Raw genomic sequence first — 21,524 nt, 5'->3', positions numbered from 1 at the left:
GCATCTGACTCTTTTATATTGAAATTTTCATTTTGTGTCAACTATTAAAGCAAACTTGACTCCAAAATCATATCTAAGGAATTGCTTCTTACAAAATAGGACTAATGACATCATCAGCTTTTTAAAGATAGATATTTCAGAATTGAAATGATTTGGAAAAACGGGAACTGACTTACTGAAAAATATACATCATTTGAAAGTCTTTGTTGTGCTTCTGCAGGAGATTTAGTTTTGACCAAAAAGACAAAAAAGTAACCTTTTTACATTATAAAAATAATAGAAAATATATGCACAAGCAAAAACTGTTAAAATATTGTTCAGTTGAAATTAATTTCAAAAATTGCAATTTTATAAGATGCCATTCTGCAGCAATGAGAGCATGTTTTACTCTGACTCTTACTCTGACTGTGCCGGCCTTGTTCCTTTTGTGTGCTGCTTTGTCGAGTTTGCGCTCAAAGAGGTTACCGTTACAAGCAAAAAAGCCCCTCTATGGAGACCATAGTTAGTCGTGAAAGGAAGCCATTATTTATCACATACAAGCCACCCAACAAACAGAAAAAAAGTGACAATAGGTGAGGAAGAGTGAAAGCAGGAGGGGTGGGTCAGATGGATTGAGACAGAGTGGGAACAAACAAATGATGAGAGCATCTCACATTTAGATCCCTGCGGTGCCTTGTTGAAAAGACCCAGAGCCGATGTCAAGAGACAGACCACACTGTAAGCGCATCTGTCACCAAAACATCCCGACAAAAATATCGGCAACTAGGTAAATATTACAGATGGTAGGGGGTCAGAGGTGGATGCTGGACGTAAGTGAAAATCAATACTTGGGAGATGTGGAGACCACAGTGGTGCGAGCACATGTCTGTGTGCTCATGATGTGGATGCCACAATGGCACCCTTTCTTAACCACATGAAATGTGGAAAGGTAAAGAAAATATTTCATACCTGGATACTAGATAAGAAAAACAGCAGCTCACATACTCCATCTGCATCTTAGCTGCTCTGAATACCCAAATAATTGTATTCATGCATTTGTTTTAGGTTATTCTTCATGCAGATAATTCCAGACATTATAAATGTTTAAAGTCCATCTTCAAGCCTCTGATTTGGTCTCCCGAACTGTAAAACCTGATTAAGCCAAATTCTGAAAACCTATTTTCTGAGGCATTCTTTCTTTTCCCCTTTACCCAACCAGGCAGAACAGCAACTACTTACACACTCAATAATGAAGACACGGCACAGCCAAAACAAGCCACATGGACACCTACAAAGGCAGGGAAACTCAAAAAAGGAGTTTGAGGGATTTTTAAACAATTGGAGCAAAAAAGGTTAGAATGAAGTGGTTTAGGCGTTCATCATCATTTCTGAATCTGATTCCATGTATTTTTTTTTTTTCTAAGGAGTGGATAAGTGCTGCTGGTGGATTCTATGGTCATGTTGAGAGAAATCTAAGTGTATGATTAGGCCTTGCAGAGAAGGACTTCCTAATAGGTATTCAGTTGGTAAACACATAAGGGTTACCCTTTTTCCTGGTGGAAAGTGGATTTTAGGTATAAAATAAAAGTACTGGATTGACACCACGTATATTATTATTATTATTATTATTATTATTATTATTATTATTAGGGATGCAACAATACACCTTCAAGATTCAGTTCAAACTTTTATTTTTGGGTCACGGTTTGGATTCAGTTCAATACATGATTTGTGTATTACAATACAGCCAAAAACAAAAAATCTGAAACATTCTGTGAATTTGCTAATAAGCAAATAACATTGAAAAAAAAACTTTCTGTTTGCTTTTCCTATGCCTGGTGTAAAGTGATACATCAATAAATTATGAATTCTTCATACATTTTGCACAATACGCATGACACTTTCAATGTTAACATACTGGTAGGCAGTAGTGATGCAACAATTCAGTTCAATGGTGTGACACGGTTTGGTTTCAGTTCAGAATTGTGGCATCCCTGCAGTAGTTTTGTGGTAAATGCCACATGCAAGAGGTCATGTGTGTGTCCTTTACATTTACACACTATAGACATTTATTTTGTGACTTCTACTGTATCCATCATACTGCCCCTTTGAAAACCTTTCATTTTAGTCACAAAGCCTTCAATAAACCCTCTGTTTTGCAACTGCAAACATTTAAAAACCTCCTGAGGCTTTTTCTGTTATGAAAGAACTCAAGTGTGAAGATTTGATATGGTCAAATAATCAGCATTAATTTGAAAGAATAGCAAACGTGATGCGTTTTTGTGTGTGTCTCCCATCAAATCATTAGCTGCATGTTTAGGATATTTGATAGCAGTTTGATCATCAATAATTCATGTTTGCTAAATTCATAAAACATCGTTGTGTCCCTAGCAAGTAACATTTGATATTACATCTAAGGCCCAGAGCAGATATGTTTGCCAGAATCACATCAAATAAAATTTCTAAAAATATTATCTTGTATGTTGTCTCTCAGAGGCTCTCATTGGCCCTGTAAAAACGACTGAAGGAGGAGAAGTCCCCTGCTATCTATTTTCGTTGGCGCCACTGCTCCTTTCTGAGCATTTGATTTCTTGCTTTTTTTTCCCCTCTCTTCCCACTCCCTCTTCCAACCGCCTCTCATGATGTCAATTTGATTCAATAGAAAGGAATTAGAGCCGGCGGTACCTGTTAAAGTCTGTTGGAAAGGAAGACACTTGTAAAACACTGAATTTACTTTCACCTTTCTGCGGGGATATGACGGTGGGAAATAAAGATCAATTATTTGCCAAATCAGAAGTTTCATTAAAATCACTTTTCTCTGTCTGTGTCCTTGCGTCGTTTTAAGTGGGCCATCTGTCTAAACATCTCACAGGGTTCTCTTTCGCTTTTTTCTGATAATTTCCTTGCCTTATTCATGAACCCTAGGAGTCCAGCTTTGTAGTGTTGGAGCTGAAGCAGCTTGCCCCCGCTGAATACAGCTCTGGGCCTCAGCCTGCCCAATGCCCCCCCCCCTTTTTTTTTTTACCCTGTTTCGTCTCTCCCTCCTTGACTCTCCCAAATAATCACCCCCTCCTCTTTACCTCCCTTCACCTCTTCTCCATAAGAGCCCAGAAAATGTCTGCATGTGCTGCACAAAAATGATCCTTCTTATTGTGATCATTTATCCTCACCCCTCTGTCTCTTGCTCCCCTCTTCCCCTCTAAAAACCCACCCACTGCTTTAGATCCCCCTGTCTCGTCCCCAGCCTTCCCTCCTTCCCCACGTCTCCTCCTTATTGCAGATCTGTATGCAGGCTGTGACCTGGGTGGCTACAAAGCACCACACATTATTCTTGATCATTCCTCTGCCCCCCATGATGCCAGTTATGAGGAAAGATCCCCTAATGATGCTCTGACTATTAACAGTGTTTTATGTCCAAATGTCTGCCTCATTCTCCTAACCAACTGGTCAAATGCAAAAATCTGAAGTGATAGTGAGCCTGTTTGATGGGGCCAAAAAACTGGATATTAAAGGGTGGGTGTAATCCAGTGTTAGCAGTGTGCGGCTGTAGTGGGGAATATTTTGTATATTTTTCGTCTGCAAAAACATTCATATTTAGCACAAAACTGAAATCAGATGCTTGCCAAAAAAATCCCCAAACAAGTACACAAAGTTCATGAATTTAGTGCACGAGTACCAATGTGTAGTAAACATGTGTGAGTGCGAGATTAGTCTCGATCGGTGTCGGCTGTCACTGTGCCAGTATTGTGTCTGCAGCCAGTCCATCCAGTCCCCCGCATCTCCCATCTCATCCCAAGCTCATCCCTGCGTCTGCAGGGAGACAAGTCACAGCGCCAACCTGGCTTGGAGCCAGTGTAAAAGCTCTGGGTAAGTCCCTCTGTCAAGCTGGGATTACACTGAGATGTTAATCATTGGAGACCATATTAAAAACATTACATGCGTCCTATATTTTAGAACTGAACTAACATCTCTAGAAGCCGAAAACCTTCCAGCTACATCTCTTAACTTTGTGTAAACTGCAAAAAATAATAGTCTTGTGATTCTTTTGGAATATTTTCAGTCAAGAGTGGTAAAAAGAAATCCCTTTGAATTCCTGCCCCTTTTGTTACCTTATTGTTTCAGCTTATTGTGTCATAAGTAATTCTAGCCGACTTCAAAGGAAGATGGGGCCATAACTGTTGGCTTGTGGGAAGCTTGGTCGATGTCAAGCAAAGCAAACGACCTTTCTCAGATGGGATTAAATAATATGGCCTCTTATGAAAATAGTGTATATCAATATTTTACCATTCTTCAAATTTAAATGTGACCTAGATTTGGCACACATGCAAACTTATAAACCTTGGAACATGATGCCAAATCTGACCTCCCTGAGGATTTTGTGCAAGAAGTGTGCTCGTCTGTCAGTTTGCATTGAAGTGTGTTTTAGCTCACTTTTAATGGATTTTTTTTAGGAGGATGAGTGGGTGCTACCAGAATGGCAAAGGGACCAGTACGGGCAGATATCATGTTACTGGTTTCTGTGCTCTTTTTTTCCCAGTAAACAAAAGAAATATGTCAGAATTATGCATAATCAAGGATCTGCAATTTTGACTAAGTTGATTGAGAGAGATGTGTGTAGGAGAAAAGGGGACCTCTTCTCATTCACTTAGAGGGTACCTCTGTATGTATGAGCCTGTGTAAACAAGCAGACAAAGATGCACGCTTTCTGCACAGACCTGTTTTGTTTTACCTTCTGAATTTGACTGCATCTTTTAGAAAACCTGAAAATCGTTGAGTACGAATGTAGAGAGCAGGTCCGTGTGCTTTATGCAACACTAAGTGAATGTCACTGGTCCCTGAGAGAGCTGTCAGCTCGCTCTGAGTGTCTACTGTTACGAGCAGACGTGCATTCCTGGAGCCAACCACACACAAGTGCAGCCATGTAAGAGAAAACAACAGAGAACACGCAAACTTTAGAAAACAAGGCATTGTTTTACTGTTGCCAGCCACCAGCAGGAGTTGGACTTAGAGAGACTGTTAGCTGAGCTGGAGATCAGGGGTCCATACTATCACTGTCTGTGCTGCTGAGGAGATCTCCACAGGGGGAGAGAGTGCCCTCTGGCCCCACACACATCCATAGCCCCTCAAGCACATTCCTTACATATTGTTAATATTGGCCTGTCCATCTTCTCCACTGATATCCTGGCACGTATTGTCTTCATTCACTGAAAAGCTGTAGATGTGCTGCTGAATGTTGTAGTTCAGCAACAATGAAAAGAATTAAAGACCCATGCCAATGAAAATTATGGTTTTGGTGTATTTAACATGTTCTAGTGACATTTTTCTGATAATGGAGGACTTGTACAAAGAAAATAAAGCTCAGAAATGCGTAACTGAATATTTCTTTATTTAAATTACTGTGAATCAGGAGCAGAATAAAAAATGCTGGTTTGAAAAGTGTGTAGCAGTGATCTGGATGTAGATATGGAACAATATAAAACAATCAGTTAAAGAAACTAAATTACCAGTCACCTTCACAAAACTAGTTCAAAAAGAACTGCCACAAAAATACAATAAGTGAACCATGTTGCTTAATTCAAGGTAGCCAGATTTAGGGATAACACATAAACTTGCCAGGGTCTGTTATTCTAAACCGAATGTTTTGATGTAAACCCCATACATACCTAGATGCCATATTGCATATATACACATATGTGTGTGTGTTTCGATGCAGTACCTTTTTTTTAACTAACTTATATTTTTTGCATTCTTCATAGGTCAATTGGCAACTCTAAATTGTCCCTAGGTCTAAGTGTGAGAGAGAATGGGTGTGTGATTTGTGGCCCTGCGACAGACTGGCTTACAGTCCAGGGTGTCCCCTTGCCTTCGCCCACAAGTGGTCGGGATAGGCTCCGGCAGCCCCGTGACCCCGAAAGGGATAAAGCGGCAGAAGATGAATGGATGAATATTTTTTGCATTCTCCTACTAATGTAAAACTGGGAAAAGAAAATATGTTTTCTATAAGAACTTGTTCTTTCATTTTTGTTGAAATTGAAAAAATTGGTGAGCTATACACTCAGCGAGCCATGAACCCTCTGCTCCATTCCATTCCTGTAGATGAATAGATCCATGAACGTCTTTGTTTTCCTCGTCCGAACTGGAATCTGACTCTGCATGGCTGGATAGCTATAATTCTCCTTGCACTTTTTTTGCACCGGTTATGTTAGCTTGGGGGTTTGTGGTGTTGTAAGCTAGCAATAGAGAATTTAAGCAAAGAGATCATGGGAAGTGAGGGGAGGCTTACTCTGTGCCAATGGCCCTGCCCACAACTAGTAGGCAAATTTCTGATGAATTTCTGCAGCTCTGCATGAATCTGTGTCCAACAAAATGACAAAGTTATTTTATTTTTATTTGGGCTAAAAACAGCATAAAAGACCACTAGGAATGCTTTGAAAATGGATCAAGAGATGATCAGAGAGGGACTTTAAGGGGCAGAAACAGGGAGAATGCTATCAGCAGTAATATTCACGCAGATTTCTGTCTGTGTTTTCATGTCACATTTACAGTATGGAGCAGTGCGAAGGAACATTTTTCTCTCTCGACAGCCGTGAAATCATCTCGTTGCTCATGGTAGCAGAAAGAAGTTACATCTGTGCGTCGCAGCTGTCCCAATTTCTTACTGATGACAACAGAAGGTATGATTTTTTTTGTGTGTAGAAACTCGTGCGCATAAATGCGTTGCTTCAGTGAAGAGAGACTTCCTTATGCATATGTGAACAGCTCCGGTCACACTTAAAGACGCCACTCACAGCGTGATCAGGGCTTTAACTCTGCTGCAAATTACATGCGCATCTTTAACTTCGCACCAAAATGTTTGCACTGCAACCAGTGAAGTAAGAAATATCTCTGTAAGGTCACAACTGTAGATTTCCACATTTCATTACAATAGTATTTTCCTTTAAATCATAAGCTAAATGTGTCATCACAAAGCATGTAACTGCTTTTAGGAAACTTGCTGGACCATGAACTAAGTCACAGCGTCTGTGACACCTCTACCCACAAAGCCATGTTTATTTCTCCTGATAAAACCATCAGTCAATAATAGTCAATGACAGCAGTTCCTCTTGTATTGCTACTCATGGGAGGAAACGGCAGCTTCTAATTAAGTGGATCAGGATTACTCAAGCAGCATGTCTCTGTGGCAGAGGAGCGAGTACAGTAGATATCAACCAAAAAACCCAACTGCCGGAATACACGCTAACGCTTAATCAAAACATATATATTTAACATCCCAAAACACATTATACACCTCATTAGGAAAAAAAATCATTAAATATTTAATAAGTGAAAGATGTAGTTTCTAGTTCATTTTCTTACACTGCAAACTATTTGATATTTGCAAAGATTTAAGACCTAATTTTTAGTCATTCACATTTCCCAGCTTTTTGACAAGGCCCATGTCATGCTTTTCGTAAGGCTTTCAGAGTAAAATACAGTACAGACCAAAAGTTTGGACACACCTTCCCATTTATTTGAATGAGAAGGTTTGTCCAAACTTTTGGTCTGTACTTTATATTCACACATATGATAATATATAAACTTTGGAACACTAAATAACACATTTTCTTTATAAAATATGAGTATCCAGAAGTGAGATAAAAAAGTACTATTTTTTGTGTTTTTTAATGACTACTTTCTAGTGATTTTCTTCTTAATATTAGTCCTCTTTGCCTATTTTTAGCTTAGCTCTGTTTACAATGTACAAATGTACAACTCCGCCTGGTTTGACTCATTTGAGTTTTTAAAAAACTACATTTCCATGGATGAACCATAGATCTTTATACCAAATGTTTAAAAATAACTTTCTGGCACTTAAACTTTTGCATTTTGATTAGTATATTTTGTCGCTAAAACATGTCGTGATACATTTTGTGTACAAGACAGGATTGCTCTTTATATGTATGTACACACAGCATGTCTGCCGGTAAAGATTAAAACAAAGAAAAATTCCGACAGACAGATAAGTGAATGAGAGTACTCCTGGCTGCTTGGATGCCCCCTTCATCTTTTGTCACCGTTTCAGCATGGTGCCCTCCCTCAGTTGACCTTTTCATGTAAATGCTTGTTTTAAGATGCCAAGTTGCATCAGTGCATAAAGGCTGCAGGGATGCAACTCCAGTGTTGCATGGAATAAGGAAGACAATTCACAGGTGGGGAGAGTCCGTCAAAGTGACCTCTTGAACCTTTGACTTTTTAATGAAGCTTTTATTAGTGACAACCTGATTCACTTTGTTCTCCCTTTGAGTTTGACCCTTGCTGTGCTATTTTTATTTTCTTTTTTTCCTTTTTCTCCACTAAAAGAATTTAAGACAGTGATAACAGGTGTGCCTGCCTGATCCATTTCTTTTTATTTATCAAATTTGAAACTAATCTTTTTAACTACCAGTTTGGTCAATTAGGATGTCATGGAATGCTAGCCTGTCCAAAAATGTTTAAAAAAAAAAAGATGTCAAAAGAACACTGTTTTATGCGTTTTGATGCCTATCAAAGTTTTCATTCACACAATTTCTAGAGAAATGGTGAATGGGGTAAACTTATTTAGTGCTTTTTTTCTTAGAAGGGCCAATGCACTCTACTGTCACAGTCCCATTTGCACAGACACATTCACACACTGATGATGGCTCTGCTACCGAACACTGGTACCAACCTGTAACCACCAGGATCAATGTGGGGTTCAGTGTTTTTCCCAAGGACACTTTGACACATGGGCCTCATGATTTTCCATTCAGACGTCAACCGCTGTTCTTCTGCACCACTCCCCCCTGGAAGACTACTCTACCCCGTTTAATTGCCATGATTGTTTGAATCTTGTTAAAAAGGAACAGCAATTCAACAAAATTGCAGATTCACAAAGGTTCTGGAATGAGAAATGCATTGTTTTGCTCCTCTTAACAATTCTTTCCTTTTCCGTCCGGTCCAACACAAAAATATTACAAAAATGATTAAGATGAATAAAGTTTGGCCTCGATTACAAAAGGGGTTTATTCAGACATACCTCTGGTGTGTCTGAAGATTCATTACCCCCTGTTGTAAAAGTAAAATATGTCGAACACAAGAGGCCTCCAGCTCTCATCTGTTTACTCAGCTGTTGGACAGGACAAGTTAAAAAGAAATAAAAAAACTTTTGGTGATGTTGGAACCAGTGACTCTGCCACTCCCACAGACAGTTTAGGCTCACTTATCTGCCCTCAAGCACAAAGACGAGAGAAAACTTAACTTCTTTAACTTTTTCATTTGTACCTTAACGCTAACATAACTGCAATAAACCATTATCTTGACACAACAAATGTTTACTGAAAATTGGATTAAAAGTGTGTAAGGAATTCAACAAGATTCAATGCTATGTATTTATTTATTGGACCGTGATTGATTGTTTTCAGTGTATGTGCTTATTTCTTGTAATTCTGGGAAAATACTGTTTGTATAAATTTCACTGGCGAACAGTCCAGGGTGTCTTCTGCCTTCTCCCACAAGTGGCTGGGACAGGCTCCGGCAGCCCGTGACCCCGAAAGGGGAAAAACGGTAGAATATGAATGAATACATTTTAGTTTGGATTAAATTAAAAAATGGAACTTGGACTGGATACGTTTTTAATCTTCATCCAAACCCGTTTCGAACTTTGCAAATTGTCATTCGTCGTTTTATTTCTGTTTATGATATTTATTTTTTATCAGTTTGAAATAAATACAGTAAAAAATTAAATGTAAAAACAAGTCCAACTATAATATTCTAATGAACTGATCTGGCTTCACTTACCTCTTTTTTTAATGGGCTTCAGTCTGGAAGTCAGAGAGAGGTACCCTGTGTCCTCATTAGTGCCCTTTAGTTTGTTATTGAAGAGCTGCACATGTTAAGGCACGGCAGCATTTTGCTGGTCAGCACAGGTTAAAACCACAATCTTTTAAGTCGGTGGAATGTTAAAAACAAATGAAAGAACGGATAAGAATGCCAAAGAAAAAGTAAAAAAAACAACAACATTAGATCATGGAAAATGTTATGTAAGACTACCATAGCTTGGATAATGATACTAATAATAACATGATTTACACATCAGGACATTGTTTATTGGAGTCTGGGACATTATGGCTAATAAAAGTCTAAGTTCAATGTCAAGCTGATGACTTAAATGGCTTCCAGAATGTAACTACAAAAAAAGAAAAAAAATTAAAAGTCTACCACCAAATAAGTACATTGTATCTGTTTCTTCTGTTTCCCATTCCCCTTGAGTGAGGTAGCAGTTTATTGACCAGAAAACTGCAGTCAAGGCCTCCCTCTTCCCTCTTTGACTAGTCATGCTTTCTCCCCTTATTCGACACTGCACTCTGACTATGATCTGTTTGCTTAGCCTGTGGCTGTCTGGCACGTTGACCCCCCCATAAGAGGCCATTTAATGTGTGTTCTGTGCTTTAGAGAAACTGTGTGTGTTTGTTTCTGAGTATGTGTTTGCCACCTTGTCCCCTCCCTAGCATTAACTCATATCCTCCCTGTTATAAATAATTCATTGGCCCCTTCTAGGCCCCTGGAGCAGAGGAGCACTTGTGCAAACCTTAAGCTGTAGCCTTTAGTTACTTCGCACAAATACCCACTCAAGTACTTCTCACTCACAAGAGTACTCTTTTCTCAAAACCTACCACTTTACCTGTCAAAGCATATCAATATAAAACTTAAATTTACCATTATCCTGTCTAATGTTAAGTAATTTAAGGGTAAGTGCTGTCATGAAGAAGGATGATGCAAACATAAATGAGGAGAGGTCTTTAGAATGGAAATTAAATGACAGAGTTAAGAGAGGCATGGTGTGAGGGAGACTTTGTGGAGGAGACGGGATGGTGAGGTCAGAGTGTCATCACGACTCCTGAGGGGAGTAAGGGAAACGTCCAGAAGCACCTGCCTCATTAACGCTCCCCCCACGCTCACTGCTGACGTAACCCAGCTAACCCTGAAGAATTTACATTAGTGGTGGGCCATACCTATGGGCCATGCAAACACATTTGTACAAGTTTTTGTCGATTAACTAATTCAGAAGTGAGCTTCATTATTCCTCTGCCCTTAATTGAGATAACAATGCAAATTCTCTTCATTAAGTGTGACATGGACAATTTCTCGTGGGCTCCGCAGGGACACCATTACATTCAGAGCCCATGGAGCAGGTTGCCAGGTGTCATCAGATATTCAAATGGCATGCTTGTTTAATTGCAGTAAATGTAGCATGTCCGGATGGCTTGTTGGAGGACATTTAGACTGTGTGTCTTGCCTTTTCGCTGGTTTTGGATGTGCGCAAATGTGTGTTCATTGTTTGGTAATAGAGGCATTTTAGTCATAGTTAAGGTTCAAGGTGTAAGCATGTGAAGGTGTGCGACCAATCTCCCTGCACAGGCAGCTGTTTGTAGGGTCCCGATGCGGTCCTGTGAGTCTCCTGAGGGATTGTGTTGTTGGACTTTTGTCTTTTATGGCTGCAGCGGTAAACATGACAGGCTGTTTGGAGACCATCTGTTTCCAATGGCTGCCGCATGCTAACAGGGAGCTCAACCTGAGATCTGCTTGGTGTATGTCTCAGAGGTAACAGTCCTGTCTTTCAGCTTATACAAGGGAGTTTTGACGGCTAGAGAGATGATATGCATATGAGCAAAAGAGCAGGAAAGAAGAACGAAGGACTCTGGCGGGTTGAACTTGGCACCTGCATGTGGTAACTGGCATCATATAGCACCCCAAGGACCCACAGGCATATTATATCTATCCAACAGAAAAAAATGCAGTGACCTATCATGGTAAGTGGTGGCATGTAATACTCTAACTTTTGAGCAGTTATGTCAAAAAAATCCCTGTGCAAGGTTGAAGGTTTGTCCCAACTGATCCCAAATTACTTAAAGTCCCACTCTGATCATCTTTTGATCTATTGTAAAAATAGTTTCCGGTGGATCTTGCATCTTGATCTCATTGCATCTTATAAGGTATGTAAATCTAAAAATGATTATCGAAAGTTGTAATTTTGTAAATTATTAAAACGTATTCATATATTTTTGTGTCATGGCTTAGATCTACAGTTTCTTCCTGCATCTACACACTAGGCCTTCAGAAGACATAACATAAGCTACTGTATGCTAGGTCTGGCTACTTTGGATGAGTAAAATCTAAATGATGATCTCCACAGTTATATCTAAAGGTGGTTGAGGTTTGCCCCAAATTTACCTTTACACCTTCAAATATGGTGTCCATCCTCAGCAAGTCAACAATATCTCAGAGTTTCATCAATAATATTTGTATGAATCAAGAACTGTAAATAGACAGGTCTTCAAAGCTAGTTTAAATCCATTTTTGAGCTTTCTGTTTGTCGCCATCTTGGCAGGATGTGACATCATGGGCATGTCCAAAAAAAAACAGATCTGAGACTTAACCTTCATAGTTAACTTTTTATTCGAAATGTGTTCATAGCAGAAAAAATGTTTCCGCTGAATGGTCAGCCATGGACATATAAAAGCACAAACACACTCGCTAACACATTACATGAAACAGACGTAGAAACATTACAAGCTAAAAAAGCAATAAAAGACGCAGTCCCAGAGCGTGAAAGGCTGAGCCAAGTCCTTCTAACACTGTCTAGCAACAGACACAGTGCTGTGTCAAAGAAGTGTTTTTCTCTACACCTTCTGTTGCCAGATTCAAATGAGAAAAGAGACTGTCACACTCTTCCTAACACATTAGCCATTATTGTGTCTCTAGTGCTCTCATTTGTTCACCTCTCTTATTAATTTAGGCCCTCTGTCACTGAAACTGTGTTCAAACAGTGTGGTAGTTGGAAAGTGTGGCACTGATTTGCAAGTCTCGTACTTTTGAGGCCCCGTCTTTATCATTTCGCCATTGCTGATGCGCACATGTTCTTTCACAATTGGCCTGTGTTAAAAGCAGACTGATTACTGGTGTGGACTTAATAGCAGCTTGACATTGTTTTCGTTTACTGAATGCATCTGTTGGGATTTGCTTGGCTTTCTTCTCATTTTGGTTTAATTCTTTTTTTTTAAGTGTTTACTTTCTACACCATTCTGTGAAAATGACCAGAATCTAAAACAGGCCTTTCTCTGGTGTCCTTTTACTCTCGCTAAATGTACTCACATATTGAAGAGCTACTGCACTCCGCCTCTCATAATTTCTCAGTGAATTTACATTGAATAGGTCATTGGGACCCAACTAAGTGGAACTAATGTGAGACAGAATAGTTGAGGGTTTTGTTCAGTGTTACTCAACCCTGTGCTCTCTAATAAGGACTCTTTGATTACTGTTAAGTAGCAGGGAGAGTACCTCACTGATCTGTCCCAAAGGAATGGACGTTTGGGTGCTATTCTTTCCATTTCTTTCTATTTTTGGCTTGTAAAGAGTTATATGATTGTGGAGGGAGAAGGGTGCAGAAGGCCAGACCATATGCTGCACGTCGCTTTGCCTTTCATAGAAAAGACTCACTAACATATCACAGGGTCACTCTCTACTCAACTAAAGTGAACTATAGAGGGCTGTTAAAGACCCACTCCAATGATAATTCTGTTTTTGGTGTTATTAACATGTTCCTGGGGCATTTCTCTGATGATGGAGGATATATATAAAGCAAATGAAGCGGAATTCTGTGAATCTGGAGCAGATGAAAAATGTAGTTGGAAAAGAATTGTGACAGTGACGTAGAAAATAGAGTCGGCAGGCCACGAGCTCTCTGCTCCACTCCATTCTGATTCATCCACTCGCAGATGAATACATCCATGTAATTCTTCGTTTTTTTCGTCTGAGCTGCATTTTGATCAAAACTGAGCTCCAATATTGCTCAACATTTTTGCTGAACTGCTAATGTTAGGTTGGAGTTGTGAGGGGCTATAAACTAGCAGGAGAGAGTGTAAACAAAGCGATGATGGGAAGGAGGTCAGGCTCACTATGCGTCAAAAGTGCTGCCCACAACTCAGAAGTAAATTTTTCTTATGAACTCCTGCTGCTCTGCAGAAACTATGTCCTAGAAAATGACACTGTTTTTTTTATTTTGCATAAAAACAGCATCATCTACGGATAAATACAGTGTAAATCAAAAGATGATCAGTGTGGGACTTTAGACATCCATGCAGTTAAGTCAGTGGTTCCACATGAGCAATGGGATCCTACTTCATAGTTTCAACAATCATTTTGTTCATCCGAGATGTAGTTTTTGTAAATGTTTGTGGAAATGTAGGCACAGGTTTTTGTAATGCACAAAATCGTTTACAGGGTGCTTTCCTGCACTACATGTTTCAGGTCCTTAGCTGAAATAAACGGTCTGTAATGTATATCCTGTTTCTGCTTTGTAGGCTTGTCTGTGGGTGTAGCCATGAAGGAGAGCTGATACTTACACCTCTGGCTCGGCATGGTGGGTGAGAGCGGAGAAGCTGACTGACTTTTATTAAAATGTAGCTGCAAGTGTGTAGTTTAGCTCTAGCACACAATCGCTGCATGTTTTCCATCCTGATTACACGCCCATCTCTGTGTATGAGCCTATGTACCATTAGTGGAGTCAGATTCAATTAAGTGCTCTATCAATTAAGACTAAATTCAGCTCCAGCACTCACAGCTAGCAATAGCATTCTCATTTTGTCTGCAAGGTAGTCATCGAGAATGTTGTAGGTAGAGAGTCAGATGAAGGACAGGGGGGGAAACACATCCCATCAAGACTATGTGAATACACTGGATTTAGAAGTAGCAAGATTGATCAAATATTGAGTAAGTGAAGGAAGGACATCCCCACATCAAAGACATGGATTGGGAGGCACGGGGAGAGATTAAGGACAGCCTTGAAGAATCATGTGAAGGAGATGAAACTGCGACGGCTTTAGCCAAACGGAATGGGCCGGTCGATGGCTGACCCACTGTACTTCTTCTCATAGTGACAGCTTTCTGACTATATTGCTTCTTTCCCCTGCTTTTGCCGCCAGATCTCAAGGATGCACCAGGCAACCTTGAGGAGGAAGGTGTTTTGAAAGCAAAAGGGGGCACGACATCTAAGGATAGGAAGCCACTTAATTATTGAAAAGGTAAACATCTTTAAAATATTTTCCCTTCTGGAGGTTTGCTCCATCTCCATGCATTTTCTACACTATTTTTTAGAATTTTCAACAAAACATGATCTTTCAAAACGTTTCTATGGTATGTTGGGCAACAATAAAATAAAACCGAGGACACAATATCACTGTAAAAAAAAAAGTCAAGTAGTAACTTAAACCCCTGCCGATTCTGGCCAAGTCAGCCCGCCTGGTTCTGGCTCAGCTTGACTGCCTGAGCCTGGCCAGCTTTGTAAAGTCCTGCTTGTGGGCGGATGCTGCTCATAAATATGTATTTGGCTTAAGCTGTGTAGTCCCACTGCTCTTGACTCTGCAGTGTTAGACCAAACCGTATGCTGCTCTCACTGGTCAAACCTCCATAAGTTACAAATGCAGCTTCTTGGACTGAATGAAGAAAAAAACAAGAGATAAAGCATGGTTGGAGGAAGAATTTAGGAAGCATGTTGCATTACAGTATTGCTTACTATGCGACTGAACAGGGAGGAGAAATGTTTTTATTTTTATTGTGTGTGGCAGTGTATCTGCATTTACAAGCCTAGTTACATTATGTTTGATCCATATCTGTTGAAATTTAGTTTCTTCAAAGCTTGAGCTCTGAACCTTGCGTTTGGTCTGTATTCAGACTGGTGTCAAGGGGACTTTCCTGATTCGAACCAAAGCTAGTAAACAAAACCACGTGGCTAAAGATCTCTTCACTTATTGGTCAGGAATTACAAGGGCGGAGCAAAGCAACTAGAGGCAGACATTATGGAAATCCTGCACTTTTCAGTCCTTCACGGGGTAGTTCATTTAAACTTTATATTGTGCTGACCAATTTATAACATCTGTATCAAAGTCTTGCTCAACACTTTTTACCTCCTTTTTTGGTCAGGTGGAGACATGCTGCAGGGGGGTTTACTGGCAAGAAGACAGCTAAGAAGGTATACTGAGAAGTGTTTATGACATATAGATTGTCTGGAAAAAGTGAGAAACAATGTGTGTCGCGTTAAACCTTGTTTTGATGAGCCTGCATTCATTCCGACCAAAATTTCACTTAGTTGCTGTGGCTCATCGTTGTGGTGTTATGGCATTGTTTGGAGAGAATTCTGTTAAGGAACTACAGGGTAGCTTTTAGGATGACATCACTGGTAGTGCGTGCCACGTAACACAACACAGAAAAGCATGCAAGAAGCGTTTTGAGATGTGTTAAAAAAAATCGTAACAAGTAAGGAGTTGGACCCTTTTTTCGTCATTGATAACACAACAATAGTTGCTTAACGCCTTATTTGTTGCTACATTCTGACTGTGTTTAGGTCACATGACCACCGGCTATGGTGGCTGTGTTGGTCCAGTTGTTCCGCTCCATCAATCTCAAAGCGAACTGAAGCTCATTCTGATTGGAAAATAACCGAAACCACTTTAAAAGATTGGACCGAGAGCAGTTCCTGGTCCCGGACCAGGGTCCACTCGGGTGTATTCAGACTGAAAATTTGTTTCGGATTATCGTGTGAAACAAACTGGTTCCCTTGATGCGAATCAAATGTGTCCAGTCTGAATACACCCTTACTAATAAAGAACTTCAATTTCAGCAGCAGCTCAAATCTAGTAAGGATGTATGCTCTTAGAGTCAGGCACAAGGTAACCCTGTTACAACGGAGCTTTATCTCCAAGGTTGACATTCCTTCAACTACTTCAACTCTTCTACCGTTTACACAATTACTGTAATTCCAGTGAATCATGAAGCGGAGAAAAGCATATTTGAGACAATCTGGAACACTTTACAGTAGCCGCGGTTACATGGGCAGAATATCTTGATCGGATCAATGGTCGGGTTAAAATTCACCCGTGCACATGGGCACAGAAAACCTTTTTCCGATTAGAACAAGCGTTCCCATGGCTCACACCTTTGGTCGGAATAAATCGTTTGGGCATGCGCAGCAGTGGTAAAAAAAAAAAAAAACCCGGAAGAAGAGGTGCGCCTCGTTGTAAACAGACCGCTGCCACAGACTTTTATGCAACAGCTCCGTAACACGAGGCGATCTTCCAAACGTGCTTTTATTAATGTTATGAATAGTATGAAGCGCCTGCTCGCTCATCGTTTATTTAATCCGTGTGGTCATTGCTTTTTATGTTGAAGAACGGAGCTGGAAGAGTTAGGACAGGCTAACAACACGCGCTAACAACATTAGCCTTGCTTGTGGACACAAAATCCAGGACCGTGCGAGAGACGCAGCAATCTATCTTGGCTGCACGTAAATATGTGGGAATAACATCGGCCTTTATTTTGCCCGGACAGCTTCTAAGGGCGGAGCAACATTTATTTCTGCTCTGAAACGTTCACACACCGCCCCAAACAACACGGTTCCTCCTGAGTCCTGCAGTCCCTAACCCAGAGCGGCGGGACGGCTCGCAGTCTGAATTCTCCCACACATAACAAAACAAAAAAGCGCACATGTAACTAAGCATCCCTCCCTCCCTTCACACACAAAGTTATCTGGCTCTTCTGCTCACTTGGTCCACTGGCACCGGGACTCGGGTGCCAGTGGAACAAAGCGCTGCTGCCCCGCATACCCCTCGTGAAGGAGGGAGAGGCAGACAGCCAGAGGGGCGAGAGCGGAGCGGCGCTTTTCACGGGGCGTCCGCAGAGCAGCTGGTGGTCCCGTATGCGCTTCAAAGCTTTCTCTCAGCGAAACACCGTCTATGCATGACGTAACCCAGAGCAGTAGTGACACACGATCGGAATGACCGTTTACATGCTCCGTGATCGGATAAACGATCGGTATAACCCACCTATCTCGATCGGAAAGAAAGAGTCTGATCGGGGCAGAGTATTCCGAACGGCGCGTTTACATGACGCATTTTCTTTCCGATCAGGCGTTCTTTCCGATTACTTTTGCCCATGTAAACGCGGCTAGTGGTGAAAGGTTTACAAATCACAGTGAATCAGCTGATTCTGTTGCCGAGGAAATTGGCTTTTCATATATGAAAAGCCATTTTTTTCACTGTCAGGATCAGCTGATTTATGATAATCGCTTAAATGGTTAAAGGGTTATAGGGTATCTCAAAAAGCATGTATCATTTAGGTGTCATCTCCAGTGTTAAAGGCACATTTTAACAATTTCTTCCTTGCATGCAGTGCTGTTAGTTTGTCTATTTGTACTGGTTTTCATAGGAGTGGGTGGGGTGCCTTACAATTTTACAACTTTTGGCAAATCCTTAGAAACATTCATCTTTAGTTTGATTTTGTGCAAATAAAACCTTTCCCCCTAACTTTGTATCCTTTATAGTTTCACCTTTGTCTTCTCAAAAAAAAAGAAGTACAAATGTTCTGAAAACAAGCCGAAAAAAAATCATGTAGGAAACACACTGGTTTTACAAAAAGACACATTGATGCCAAGCTTTCATAAAACCTAAAGTCTTTCATACTTCATTCTGGGAATTTCAAGTGAAAGCTTCTCTCTCCGTAGGTGACGTAGTCTTTTGTTATTTGCATAGAACAAAAACCATAATAAAAGACCCAATTTAATGAAAATTGCGTTTTTGGTGTTTTTTTACGTCTTGTAGCATTTCAGTCATGATGGAGGATTCATATATAAAGAAAATTAAGCTTAAAATTGCATTTCTGAGCATTTAAATTATTTAAATAATTGTTAATCAAAAACAGACAAAAAAAATACTGTTGGGAAAAAGCTTATAGCTGTGACGTAAGTGCTACCATGGATGGGCCACATACTCACCTCCATTCCGGAGCTTCCACCTACAGGCAATTAGATTCATATACGTTTTTTGTTTTCCTCGTCTGAGCTGGCATTTTGCTCCAAACTGTACAGCTGTATAGCTCCAATATTGATCGTCATTTTTGTGTGAGGGTCTGTAATCTAGCGGGGGACAGTGATGATGGGAAATGAGGGCAGACTTACACCACGCCAACAGTATAACACACAACTCAGAGGTGAATTTCCAATTAACCACTGCCACTCTGCAGAAACTATGTTCTAAGAAACAACACCTTAGTTAAAATCAGTTTTCTTTTGGCTAAAAACGGCATGATCATAATTAAAAGATTACTGGAAAGGCTTTTACAATAGATTGAAATATTAGTGGAGGGGAAATTTAAAGCTTTTTTTATATCAACAAACAAAACAAAGAAGATAACTTCTGCTAATAACTTTATTTATTATATATTTAATTATTATTTATTGTTTTTGAAGACAATCTATTAAAATTCATGTGATTCAAGAGTTCATGGTGATTTAGCTGAAAGGGTTTTAAAAAAACTTTATTAAAGGGAAATTAACTACTTATGTGTATCATTTGATTGTCAGATATGACAAACACTGTATTTCATCTTCGATTATGAGGATAAAACTCTTTGTGGGGGTTTGCTGCAGTTCATCTACTTGAATTGTTACAGTGGGGATAGAAGAATGTCAATCTGCCGGCTGAAAGCCAAACCAAACCTTTCAGTCTTTGCTCTGCAGGGACTGAATACTCAAACTCTGCCAGCCAAGTACTGTAGACTGCAGCAGTAACCTTGACAGAGGCCAACCTCTTTAATTATAAGCCCCATTTTCAGATTTGTAAAAACTTTTTTTTGCTATACTGCAGAGTGCAAATTGAATTTAGGATTAATAAGATTCAGCATCAAGTCTCACACCAATGATTCTTATGACACCCTTCTCTTATCTTTAGCTGTATGATTAGCTCTGTCTTTACAAGTTACATATCACACCTCACCTCTGTGAATATTGCCATTCCCTCCTCCATTCTTGCCCTGAGGCCCATCCTCTTAAGGCCTTACCCATTGAAGCTCCTGCCTACAGTAGCCTGTCCACCCTGCGCCCTGGCTGTCAGCTTTCCAGGCAGGCTGCACTGACAAGGGGAGGCCACTCAGGCTGTCTGTCATGGGGTTATTCTCAGGGCGGAGACGGTTCAGCTGATTTGCTGACACTGGCTGGTGTGCTGAGGGGGCTGGAAGGGCGGGCATTTGGCGGGGATTTACAATGTGTATGTGTGTGCGTTTGGCGGGGAGCTACCAGGGGTTAGCCTTGCCAGATGACAGGTATGGTGGAGGCGGGGGGGGGTGGAGAGGCTCAGAAGGCAAAGAGAGAGAAATACAGGGCTGAATTCGGTCACACATCTAAACACACACCAAGACTTGTTCACACAAAGTTGAAGGACGACGAACAGGGTCTCAGACCTCCAAATCACATCTGGGAATAAACCTCCTTAAGAGAGCGGCGCTCTAATCAAACGAGGAAAACACTTGATTAAGTTTACCCAGTTAGTTTTGAATCAGAAAAAAATAGGTTTAGATCATCTGTGTTTCATTTTGCACAGAAAAGTAGTGCTGTGGTTTGCAGAGTTTCTTGATCTGGTTAATAGCTTACATATTTTAAGTTTTTTTTTTTTTTGGTGAACGCTGCCATGTTTTCACCTGTTTCTGCCCTGCTCTTGTCAGGATGCATTTCTTTCCTCGCAGTCTACCTGCTGTTTAGTTTTCTCGAGCAAACCTTCTGTTGCAGCACCTTTTTGTTGATTCTTATTTTGGTATTAAATAGCCACTGCGTTTTATCCGGTTATTCACTACAACCAGTGTGTCTATCACAAAACATTTGAGGCCTAAAATATATAAATGTGTTGGTGTTGTTCTTAAATTTGTTAGCACTGGTTCCTCAACCTATCTGGGATCCTTGATTTGACTAAGATAAAGAAAATATCTATGAAGTACAAGTTATTTCAAGTAATACGACTATGAAGATTTGGAACATTTATTACCTTCTGGTTCATGTCAAGTTAAAAAAAAGGGAATTTTGATTGTTTCATTTGGACCTAAAACAGCCAATCCATATGTATCTGGTTTCACCAGATACCACTTAACAGGCTAGACTATAAATAAAAAATAAAAACAGGCTAGGCTATAAATTTAATAGAGAAGATGCGGCACCCCTTGACTTCCAGTCAGGGGTGGAGCTATAGGAGGGCAAGAGACGGCAGCTGCCCCTCAGTAACCCCCCCCCCCCCCCCATTTTTTTGTCAATATTAGCATCGTTACTGACAAAGATGAGAAAATCATTGATAAAAGCCTCTATAACCCTTGTGCTGTCCTACTGGGTCAAGATGACCATTGACATGTTATCCCTACCATGACAGAGGTGGATAAAGGTGGAGAGGGCACCATCCATGGACACCAGTGAAGACAAATCATTGAAGAACAAAGTTCTTGTGGGGTCTAGATGACCCCATCTAGACCCCACATTTGCCACCCTTCTAAAGTCTTCTATCCCCCGGCCCACCAAACAAAATGTTCTTACTCCACCACTGCCTCAGATCAAGTACAGAATCAATGTAAATAAAATAAAAATAGGATTTTGTGTTTTTTTTAGTTTTTTTCTTGTGGTTTTTCCTTGTCTCAAAATGTTTTAGTGAAAGAAATCTGTTACCTTGATTCTTTGAGTAGGA

At 40.3% G+C, this 21,524-nt stretch overlaps 1 long non-coding RNA gene across 3 annotated transcripts in view; it reads left to right on the top strand.

Moving 5' to 3' along the window:
• The window catches only part of LOC110017410 (uncharacterized), a 122,979-nt gene that overhangs the window by 73,811 nt on the left and 27,644 nt on the right, over positions 1-21,524 (top strand). For 2 of the 3 annotated variants that reach the window (XR_002872446.2, XR_013652914.1), the window contains 3 exons: positions 14,337-14,395; positions 14,958-15,056; positions 15,955-16,003. This is a non-coding gene — a long non-coding RNA (uncharacterized LOC110017410). Of the gene's footprint in view, positions 1-6,532; positions 6,654-14,336; positions 14,396-14,957; positions 15,057-15,954; positions 16,004-21,524 lie in introns of those variants that run through there. The other variant, XR_013652915.1, reaches the window with a different exon arrangement.

This window comes from Oryzias latipes, chromosome 21, assembly GCF_053564925.1.
Source record: "Oryzias latipes strain Hd-rR chromosome 21, Olatipes_Hd-rR_3.1".
NCBI lineage: Eukaryota > Metazoa > Chordata > Actinopteri > Beloniformes > Adrianichthyidae > Oryzias > Oryzias latipes.
Note: the sequence above shows the minus strand (reverse complement) of the source record. Positions and strands in the feature narration are given on the sequence as shown.